This window comes from Humulus lupulus, chromosome 1 (assembly GCF_963169125.1).
Source record: "Humulus lupulus chromosome 1, drHumLupu1.1, whole genome shotgun sequence".
Classification (NCBI taxonomy): domain Eukaryota; kingdom Viridiplantae; phylum Streptophyta; class Magnoliopsida; order Rosales; family Cannabaceae; genus Humulus; species Humulus lupulus.
In genome coordinates, this window is record NC_084793.1 from 10,798,047 (window position 1) to 10,810,392 (window position 12,346).

Consider the following 12,346-nt stretch of genomic DNA (forward strand, 5'->3'; position numbering starts at 1 on the left):
TAGCGAGTTAAGTATTGTTTAAAGTCCACAATAACGGTCTTGGAGTAACCAGGGTGTTACAATTACAATACGAGCTAACACATACTATTTCTTATGTATTGAATAATACAGTTAGTATTGTATTAAAATTTATGATTGTAATAATTAATACCATACAAAATTCAATCCAACACATAGTGTTCAACTTATTTAATAAAATACAATACAACCTTATTATTCAACATGCCAAGCATACCTTTATATAACTAATATATTCAAAAACTATCTTTTTAATGATATTATATTTTAAAAATTCCATTCACAACAAATGTTTTTCTCTATCCACGTCACAATCATTTTAAAACTAAAAATTAACCCTAATAATGAAGAAAAAATATGTGAGAATTGAATTTGACATTTTTGCACTGGACTTCTTTTGAAGAAAAAAAAAGTTTTATTTATTTTTTCTTCTAAAGCCTAACTCTTAAGTCGTATACCCTTGCCCAAAACCCTAGTCCCTAAACCAGGCATGGAATAGCCATATTTAATGAAAAACAAGGTATAGACTGTGTCTACTTGATGATGGAAAGGGTAGAGATTGAGTTTGTTTCATGACAGACTTGTACAGACTTGATCTATTTCATGGCAGACTAGGTCTATATGATAATTGACTGGGTACAGACTGGGTCTACATGATAACAGACAAAGAAGAAACTCAATTTATTCGATGACAGACTTTGTAACATCCCAAATTCCCTAATATGGCTTAGTGCTTGGATTAGGGGGCTGGGAGGCAATATGTTTGTTAATTATGTGTTAATATAGTATGAGCATGTTATCATGTGAGTTATAATATAATATAATTGTGCTCGCATGTTAGAAATGTTAAATGTGTGTACGTGAGCCCGTATCTTATAAGAGGGGCATTTTAGTAATTTGACCCGCTGAGGGTATAATTGTAAATTTAAGTCTGTGTGATTGAGACCGCATTATTATGTAGATATATTTGGGTTACTCGACGTTAGGCGATCCTGATGAGCAAGTTAGCGGAAAAGTCACAACGGGGTTTAATACGTGACTTGGGGTGAGATTAGGGGTATTTTAATAGTTTAGTACATTACCGGGGTTTATTGGGTAATGGGAGATTAAATTACTATTGTTCTGTGAGTGATGGGGATTTAGAGGAACACTCGGGGATTCACGGGAAGTGGTAATTGACGGAAATGCTTTGAAGGGCTAAGGAAAGTTTGGTTTGGCCTAGGGGTATTTAGGTCATTTGTGCCTAGTTAGAAACTTAAGGTTTATGTTCATTCAACTAAGGGAAAATTAGAAACAAAGGAAACAAATAGAAGCACCTTTCTCTCTCTCTCCGTGTGACTCTCTCTCTCTCTCTCTCTCCATGGAAGCTTGAGAATTTTGAGGAAAATTGGAGGGCCAAGCTTAGGAAATTGAAGGGGTGGATTGGCTGAGTTGGGGATTCGATTCAGGGAAATTTTATCTTTGAGGTAAGGGCTTAAAATTTGAATTGGTGGAAATTATATGGTTTTGTTTGAAGTTTAAGTGTTTGCATGCTTGATAATTTGGAGGGTGAATTTTGAAGTATTGATGATTTTTTAGCCTAGTAATTACTAGGCTTTGTTGCTGGAAAGGAGTTATACTAATTGTGGGGATTGAATTAAAGATTTGAGGGTGATTGAGTTAAAGATTTGAGGGTGATTTAGTTGTGTTTAGTTGAGTTCAACTAGGGAAAAATCCCAGAAATTCTGGGTTCGAAGGGCTGGGCCGCAGCTCTGTTCTTGGTGTGTCGCGGCTCTCTAAAGCAGCAAGGAGCCAGGTAGGGCTCCCTGACAAGGGCGGGTCGCGGTGCCACAATGGCTGGGCCGCGCACGTGTCGAATGGCTGGGGAGGCTGAGCCCTGATAAGGGGCGGGCCGGTGCATGGGAGCATGGGACCGCGGCCCTTAAGGGGATTTTTGGCCCTGAAAAGGTTTTTAGTTTGGGAACTTAACCTTTTTGGGCTCGGGATCAATTCTACTTCCATGTTGGGTGGAATTCGACGTCCCGAAGGCTAGGACTTGGTCTGGAAGCTTTTATTCACTCGTTGTTGATGGAATTCCGTATTATGGTTGTGACTAGGTCAACGCTAAGGGCTCGGATCACGGGTCGTACTCAAGGGGTGTCGCTAGTAACTTGCATTTGGACCGAAGGTAAGAAAACTGCACCCAGTATGTTTAAGGTCAACGCTATATTATGTTTGTGAGTGTCTTACACTGAAATGTGCATGATTATAATTATGTTTGTGAGTGTCTAGTTATGATATGTTATTTGAGTGTATTATAATACATTGTATCTGTATCTATGTATGATAAATGAAATATGTAATTATCTGTTGTAACTAGAGAGCTCGGTTTATAAACCAGGGGATTATTAAGATGTTTGTTGGGATTGACTTATTAGTCGAGGGTACATTGGATTCTGAGAGACTCGTTTTATAAGCCGAGAGTCTTAAAGCTTGGACTTATAAGTCGGGGGCTTGTGAGGCTCGATTTATGAGTCGAGGATCAATAGGACTCAACTTATAAGCTGAGATTAGCATTATGCACATGGAGTGCAGGGCACCTATTGGACTAGCATATACAAGATCTTTATTTATTTTCATGTATATCTAATATTAAACAAATTAATACGAGATAGCCTAAAACATGTTTCTAAAATTGAATTCAAAGAGAAACAAAGAATAGAATACTTACAGTATACGCAGCGGAATGAAAGAGTCATTCCTTCAGTTTCTCTAACTCTTGTATCCTCTCTGTCGCAGAGTATTATCAAGAAATTCGATCCGGGTATTCAATCCCGCCGCTATGAACCGATCTTCTATTTTCTTCACAGTCTTCCAATGTATCCTTAGAATCACCTAGACTAGTGTGGAAATTCTCAACACATGAGATAGATACAGAGAAGAAGAAGAGAAAATAATCAAAGAGGATTAGAAAAGGACTTGTGTTTAGAGAGAATCTAAAACTATCAGAAAACCAGTGATTAAACTTATATTTTGACTTCTCTCTAAGCACTCCTTTTATATAGACTTAATTAGGCCATTTAATTTAATTAAAAAATCAATAAAATAATATCCATTTTAAAGCCCTAGGTCGAAATTATCATGGGCTTTAGGCCCGTGAAATTTCCCATTTTATTATAAGACCATTGGACTTAAACTCAAAGCCTGTATTATTTTCAATTAATTTAATTAATTAAATAATTATTTAAATCCTTTATCAAATTAATTATTTATAATTTGAACCTTGATTTAAACTTATTTATTAATTTATATACCAATTTATCTTAATTAATAAATCTGCCATGATTTCACTTTTATCAAAATTACATAACTCTGTGAAACTATCCAAAATTGACCTAGTCAACTTTGATAATTCTAATTGATAATTAAATCAATTAATTGACACTATCTAGATGATTTTATCCAAGGTACAATGGGGACCATGGGCCTATGAAATCAAGCTCCAATAATTTATCATAAATCTAACAAATAAATTTGCTAACTTATTAATTCCTTGTGACTCCACTATAGACTCGGAATTGCACTCTTGAATTCATAGAACGCTCTATAAAAAATATAGATACGCTATTAATGTTATATTATTTCATATAATATAATATTAGATTAAATAATGTGACAAAATGTGATTTGTCACACCTTATAACATATTATTGAGAGTCACAAAATTGGACACGTGTGTGTCCAAATGTGACATATTTTGGAGTTACAAAATCAGTTACAAATTTGTAACTCCCAAATATTACCCAATAATGTGTATATTATATGTTACACATTTGAGATTGGATTTCATAAATCCATATGAGAAATGTGATTTTAACTCCCATATTGTGTATGGAAGTTACAAAATCAAGTGGGAATAAATTGGAACGTTTTGGAAAAAACTGAAAAAATTTGTTGCTGAACTTGATTGAGCGTCGCGGCACCTGGAACATGCGCCGCGGCCCTAGTGGCTGACAGCTTCTTTGAATTTCAGTTTTTATCTAATTTTGAACGTTTCCAACAGCTAAGTAACTCCCAAATCTCTATTTTAATTCATAAAACATCCAATTAAACATTGGTAACAACCATGGGGGTTGGAGGAATTTGAAATTCAAAGGGGTATCTCAAACTCTATAAATAGGAGCCTAATGCTCACTTGTAAGACACACAATTTTTCATCCACAAAGCACTTGGCTGAAAAATACACCAAAAGGCTTGATAATTCCAGAGAGCTATTTCCTAGAGAGATCCCTTAGTGCTCAGAGAATAGGGGGAAATAAGCTTTTGGACAAAGGTCTTGAACCTTGTTCAAGTTGGTGATCCCCACTACTCTACACTTTGGTTGTGTGAAAGTTTGTGTTTTCATTCTTTTGTTCTTCTTATTTACTTGTATTGTTATGGTATTGAGTTTGTAATCTTCTCTTCTACATCTTTTTATTTTACTTGTATTTTGAGCAATTGAGTTGTAATACTTATTTAATCAATATTATCTTGTCCATTGTATTTTTTGCATAGAGTTGTATTTGGTTTTTCCATAATTACATTGAGCAATAATATATATTCTCTAACAATCAAAAGCTTATATTCATTTTCAATGGAAGGAGAAACCATGGAGATCATATGAGGATCCAACTTTGAAAAGATGGTAAGATGAGGTAATGCTCTTCTTTGGTTTTCTTAGAAGATCTAATGGTTTTCATATAGTGATAGAAATGAGAAGAAGAAATGTTTATAAATGAGATTCATTGTTTTCTAATCTCCTTGTTTTTTAGTGGTTAGATTAGAAGATAATATAATATCTTGAGTTTTTGTTATATGTGATTAACATGGAAATAATCTAGTAGATTATTGGGTAGTATGCTAGCATGTCATAGAACTTATTTTGTGTTAATGATAAATTATTGAGATGACAATTTATGAGTTTTATATGACATGCCTATATATTGATTTTGTGAATCAATAGAATATATCAATATGTGAATTATTGTATGATATTTGTGATATATTTACAATATCATTATGAGATTAACAATGCATGCTAATATGATGGATATATGTTGACAAATTGTGTGAAATTTCTTTGAGACATAATTATGTTAATATGTAAATCTATATTGATTTATACATGAGAATTATCATGATTTTTATGATATGTCATATAATATGATTATTAAGGTGATAATAATGTAAATATGTTTATCATATATTATTGAAATGTGATGAGTTACCATTTATTTGGTAAATAAAGAGAATTATTTGAGAAATTAAATTTCTCATTTAAGTGTTGACTATCTCATTTTATGAGATAAGAAAAGATGAACCTAAGGGGGTTATATCTTTTAATGGTTGTGTCTTGCCATTGCAAAAAAAAAATGGATCAAGGTGGATTCAAAAAAATTGTGGGATGACATGTTGACTCAATAGACTTAAAGTCTAGAGTGTGGTCAAATGAAATATATTTGAGAATTATTTAGTGACAATAATTCTTAAATATTCAATGAGGAGACATTTCAAAATTGGAGGAGCAATTTTGAATCTTTACACCAATGGTAAATAAAAGAGAACTTTATTCATTTTGGTTAAAGACGGTGATATGTTTAAATTAATCTCAATGATGAAATAATTTTAAACAAAAACATAAGAAATCAAAGTGTTTAAATAAATCAATGAGGGTTTATTTTCTTTGATTTAAAGTGTTTAAAAAATTGACATCTTCATTTTGATTTTGATGAGAAAATCAATGGAGGTCAAATTGATGTGTCTTCGAAAGAATCTCAAAGAGACTCTTAAGAAATACACAAAAGTTGTTTAAGTGATTTTGAGATTATTTAGACAACTAAAAGTAAAAGTTGCTTTGAAAGAATGTGCCTTGTTTTAGCAAGTAAATAAATCAAGATAAACATTGAGGTTTTATCTTGAGAGTTTATCATGTGGCATAGAGGACTCATGATGAACTTTGAGAATCATAGGTCTAGATTTATCTTGGAGGATAAAGGACTTAATAGAAATGAAGAGATTTCTATTTTAAAGTGATATTTTATTATCATTATGTGAGAAATGTAGGGGTGATGCTCCAAAGTTAATCAATTTATTTTGTTGTTAATCATTTGATTAATTTGGTCATTCTATCAAATAGGTGATTTGGAATTCCACATTCTAATTCACATTGACTATATATGTATAGAATGGATAAATCTAGACATGCTTGGTGTCTAAAGAAATTGTTTGTAATATTTTGATTCAAGAAGGAATCAATTTAAACATAAAGGAGAATTTCAGAAACAAAGAGGTTTCTAGAATTAATATTCAAGGAGAATATTTATCTTGGATATAAAACTATAAAATAGTGGGGGTGTTGACTATGGTCAAAATCACTATTTTAAAGGGATAACTATTTTAATCAAACTATGGCTAGCAACAAAGTTTGAATAAAATAATGAGAGTGTCTAAGTATGCATACATGAGAAAAGAAATTATTCAAATGGAATCATTTCTACATCTCAAGAGGTGGGACTTAGACTCCTTAAAGAGATTCACGGTTGATGGTAACCTATCTTAATACTAGTAACCAAACTAGTATTAGGTTCAATAAGTAATAACAAGTCAATCAAGTGAATAGATAGTAGTACTCAAATTTTGTCCCATCTGAGATATGAGAACTACTGTGTTACCAAAATGAGGGTTAAAACCGAAAGGTTTTTTAATAGAACTCAATCTTGAAAAGACAAGTATTTTAGGGTAACAAAATATTGTAAGAGTTCTACCTATATAGACCTAGGGGTGGTGCCGCCCCTCATGAGAATTGGGAGTCATTCTCAAGAAAAGTCTATGAATGGAATGTGGACATGGCCATTAACGGTGCAAAAGCGAGACATTGAGGTCTCAAGTGAACATAGCAAAGGTGTGTGTGTTATCACCGGTTTGTTATCAAGGGATAGTGGTTCAATGCTTCGGCAACCAAAATTTCAACAAACTTTGTGATAATTACACTAAGGTAAAATTCAAGTCGAAAGACATTTTACTTTATGCACCAATGCAAAGGTTTCTATAGAGAGTGATTATTTAATCAAGTGGGGGAATATTATATTTTAATATAATGTTTGATTGATTAAATAAGTGTTACAAAAAGTGATTATTTAATCTAGTGGAGGAATGTTATATTATTTCATGTAATATAATATTAGATTAAATAATGTAACAAAATGTGATTTGTCACACCTTTTAACATATTATTGAGAGTCACAAAATTGGACACATGTGTGTGTCCAAATGTGACATATTTTGGAGTTACAAAATCAGTTACAAATTTGTAACTCCCAAATATTACCCAATAATGTGTATATTATATGTTACACATTTGAGATTGGATTTCATAAAGCCATATGAGAAATGGCTAATAGAAATGTGATTTTAACTCTCATATTGTGTATGGAAGTTACAAAATCAAGTGAGAATAAATTGGAACGTTTTGGAAAAAACTGAAAAAATTTGTTGCTGAACCTTACTGAGCGCCACGGTGCCTGGAACAAGCGCCGCGGCTCTAGTGGCTGACAGCTTCTTTGAATTTCAGTTTTTATCCAATTTTGAACGTTTCCAACAGCTAAGTAACTCCCAAATCTTTATTTTAATTCATAAAGCATCCAATTAAACATTGGTAACAACCATGGGGGTTGGAGGAATTTGAAATTCAAAGGGGTATCTCAAACTCTATAAATAGGAGCCTAATGCTCACTTGTAAGACACACCATTTTTCATCCACAAAGCACTTAGCTGAAAAATACACCAAAAGGCTTGATAATTCCAGAGAGCTATTTCCTAGAGAGATCCCTTAGTGCTTAGAGAATATGGGGAAATAAGCTTTTGGACAAAGGTCTTGAACCTTGTTCAAGTTGGTGATCTCCACTACTCTACACTTTGGTTGTGTGAAAGTTTGTGTTTTCATTCTTTTGTTCTTCTTATTTACTTGTATTGTTATGGTATTGAGTTTGTAATCTTCTCTTCTACATCTTTTTATTTTACTTGTATTTTGAGCAATTGAGTTGTAATACTTATTTAATCAATATTATCTTGTCCATTGTATTTTTTGCATAGAGTTGTATTTGGTTTTTCCACAATTCCATTGAGCAATAATATATATTCTCTAACAATTAATTATCAATTGTTACAACCATAATTGTCACTCAATCCTCTATAAACTATCTACAATGAGATAGGATTAAAATAACGTTTTACCCCTCATTGTATTTTATCCTTAAAAACACTTAGTTCCATGTAAATGATATTTCAGTATACTAATTTAATTACTGAAATGGGATCTCTATCATTTAACACCTTGAACCAAACTAAAAGGAAACCATCGTTTCACTTCTTCATCAGAAGCTATAGATGTTCATATCTATGATTAACACTCCCACTCAATTATACTACCGAGTTCCCAAGATGTAAGTATGGGCTAGCCCGTAGGGTAAGCTGGTAACGAACAAGTCAAAGAACTCAAATAATACAATCAGTTAGAATACTAACCACTCAGAATTGAGATTGAATTGACCTATGGTCAACTATATGATGTGACTAGAATAGATAATAATAGTATGTTTACTTATCTTATCAACTGTCAATATCGGTCCTGTCCGATGTAACAAATACATCTGATCTTATCTACTTTGCTAATGTTTTGGAAAGAACATAACACTGTAATGTGTAAGTAGCACTACAACAAAAATGAGTTTTAGGGGCGACGCATGTCGCCCCTAATAACCCAAAAAGTCGCCCCTAATATGTATCAGGGGCGACTTGTCGCCCCTGATCAGTCGCCCGTGGAAAAATGTCCCTGAAGGGTACATTAGGGGCGACTGTAGGGTCGCCCCTGATATTCAAATATTAGGGGCGACACAGTCGCCCCTAAAAGTTGAAATTTCGCCTCAAAAATTTGAAAATTTTGAATTATTTTGGTCGATATGTCGCCCCTAATACTCTATTAGTCGCCCCTAATACTTAATTATTAAGGGCGACGTGTCGCCCCTAATACTGTAATATGTCGCCCCAAATAATTGAACGTGGCATATTATCAGGGGCGACAATGTCGCCCCTAATACTTCTTTATTTATATAAAAATAATAAAATTAATTAATTAAATAGTATTAGGGGCGACAAGTCGCCCCTAATACTATATTTTGTCGCCCCAAATAGTGCACGTGGCATATTATCAGGGGCGACAATGTCGCCCCTAATACTACTTTATTTATAAAAAAATAATAAAATTAATTAATTAAATACAATTTTAAATAATTATTTATCGAAATAATTATTTAAATTTTAATTAATTGAAAACAAATATATTAAAAATAAAAATATTATATTAAATATTCAAATTAGTATATTAAAATAACAATTGTAAATATTCATAATACATTAACATAACAAATATTCATATTGTTCATAAAATTTAACAATAATTAATAAAAATATATACTTAGTCTCCTAAGTCAGTTGCCTCGTCCTCCTCCCTATTGTCTTCTTGTTGTGATTGCTGCGGTGGCTGTGGTTGTGATTGCTGCGGTGGCGGCATCGGCCAAGGATATTGGGGAGGTAATATGGACGATCCAGCTCCCTATAGTTCTCATAAGTGGGCAGACTAAAATTAAGTTTGCCCACTTACGAGAACAAATAAGGAGACACATATTGAAATCTCTATTAACGAAACAACAAAATGAGTACTAGATCAAATTATAGGTACACAACAAATCCAAACTATCCATGTGGACACATACCGTCCTGGATAATTCGGAGAAGCATATTTAAGAGTTCTTACTGACTCAGCTTCACCGAACGGGTCTAAGGCTTTTCGTGATTGAAAATAATTAATAAAACATTATCACTAAGTGATAATATATAAAACGCCTATCCAATCTTTGGTGATCAAATTTTATCACCAAAGAAAAGCAACAAAAAAAGAAATATTTTTTAACACTAGATGTTTTATGATGTCTTATAAAATCTTATGATATTAAATTATAATTTTGTAATTTATTATGAAATTATTTATCTAACTTTTAATTTATTTTGAAATTATTTATCTAATTATTTAATTTATTTTCAAATTACTAAATTTGTTAATATTAAATTAAATTAAAATTTTGAAATTTATTTTGAAATTATTTATCTAAATTTTTAAGTTATTTTTAAATTACTAAATTTGTTAATATTAAATTAAATTATAATTTTGTAATTTATTTTGAAATTTTTTATCTAACTTTTAATTTATTTTTAAATTATATATCTAATTATTTAATTTATTTTTAAATTACTAAATTTGTTAATATTAAATTATAATTTCACTTTATTTTAAAATTATTAATATTAAATTAAATTATTTATCTAATATTTTAATTTATTCTTTAATTTATTTTCTTAATTCTAAGTATTCAATGTCTTATTTATTATATTATTATTTATTTAGTTCTCTAACTCTACCAAAATTTCGGCAGCATAACATCTCTATTATAACATATCCCAAAAATTGTAAACCCTACAAAAAACACTCAGAAAATTCCCAGAACATTCAGAATATACATATTATTAATCAAATTTAAATACTAACACATGCTACAATTTTATACACATATATAAATATATAACTAAACACATCTTACTTTGTACACACATTCACATATTAATTATATTAATTAAACCAATAACATAATTAAAAAATAAATACATTGATGCCACAAAATTATATTATACTCCAGTGACCGAATTTCCAAGAGATACTCCTTCAATTTCTACACAAAATCAACCCAAATATTAGTTAAACTTAATTTATTTTGGTCATTAAAATCAATAAATATGTATTTTTCACCACTAATCACCCCGCAACAAAATTCTAAATTTTTTGGACCAACTACCATTTTGCTCCTTTTGGTTACAAATCTGTGACCATTTGTAACCATTTGACCACATTGACCACATGCACACGTGACCACCCATCGTCACCATCTTCACACATACCCACCCATGGTCACCATCTTCACACATACCTTTGGCCTCTCCCTCACGTTTTGCCCGACCCAATGGTTCATCAACAAGGCACTCAAGGCTTCTCCTCTACACCACCACAACCATCCTCTCGGCCACCCCATCACCACCACCGCCCTCTCCTCCCCTCCACCGTCAACCATGGAGCATAAGACTCCATAACCGCCCCTACCAAGCATCAACCATCACCAAACACATCAAACTTCTAGCCCTATTATATTAAACCATCCCCAACACCCTAATGAGTGTTTCTAGTCTCAACATAGTGATTTAAATTACACCAAACAACCCAGAATTTTAGCCAAGTATAAACAACGAAAATGAAAAAAAACGGAACCATAAACTACGAAGGAAATCTATGAATATATAACTCTTACTTTGGCCGGTTCTTGGTGTGTTCTTTCTTCTTCTCAACTTAGGACAAAACACTATGAACACAACAAGACCATTTGACATGAATTTAGAACTCAGAATCTAAGAGAAAAATTAACCCAAAGTAGGTTCGGACTTACGTTATTTTTGTATAGGCTATTCTTGCACCGAACCCTCAAAACGCTTCCTTCTCTTGCTTTCTTCTACAATCAAACACAGAGGTTCTTCTACAATCAATCAAACAGAGGTTCTATATATATATATATATATAGAATGGGTTAGTTTTATTTATATATTATACATATATATATATATAAAATATATGTAAAAAATATATAAAAGCCGAGAGGTTACCTGTGTTGTGGCCGACCGTCTGGAGAGAGAGCCGAGAGGGAGTCCGAGCCACGAGGGAGCAAGGTCAGAGGTTCGGCCTGGGTCTTGGGGTTGTGTCGGATAGGTCGGAGGTTCACTGATGGTGGTTCGGCTTGGGTCTTGGGTCTTGGAGGTTTTCTCTGATGGTGGTTCGGCCTGAGGTTGGGAGAAGGATGATGGTGGTTCGGCCTGGGGTTGGGAGACAAGGATGATGATGAGGCGGCTGATAATGGTTCGGCTGATGGGGTTGTAGAGGGTATGGAAAGGGAGGGAAGAGGGGCGGCTGAAAATTTTCAGATTGAAATGAGTGAAGGAGAAGAGGTGCGGCTAGGAGGGGTTAGGGTATTTTAACAATATTAGGGGCGACACGTGTCGCCCCTAATATTAGAACATGTGTCAAAAATGGAAATATTAGGGGCGACACGTGTCGCCCCTAATATTAGAACATGTGTCAAAATTATTCTTATCAAGGGCGATGTGTCAGAACATTAGGGGCGACATATGTCGCCTCTAATATTAGAACATGTGTCAA

General features: G+C 32.8%; 1 long non-coding RNA gene across 1 annotated transcript; it reads right to left on the reverse strand.

The window, feature by feature from the left end:
• Nucleotides 1-10,652: 10,652 nt before the first annotated feature.
• Nucleotides 10,653-12,128, reverse strand: LOC133814059 (uncharacterized). The gene is made up of 4 exons (XR_009884771.1): nt 11,797-12,128; nt 11,583-11,669; nt 11,448-11,498; nt 10,653-10,817 (listed from the first exon to the last, which is right to left on the reverse strand). It is a non-coding gene; the product is annotated as an uncharacterized LOC133814059 (long non-coding RNA).
• Nucleotides 12,129-12,346: the final 218 nt, after the last annotated feature.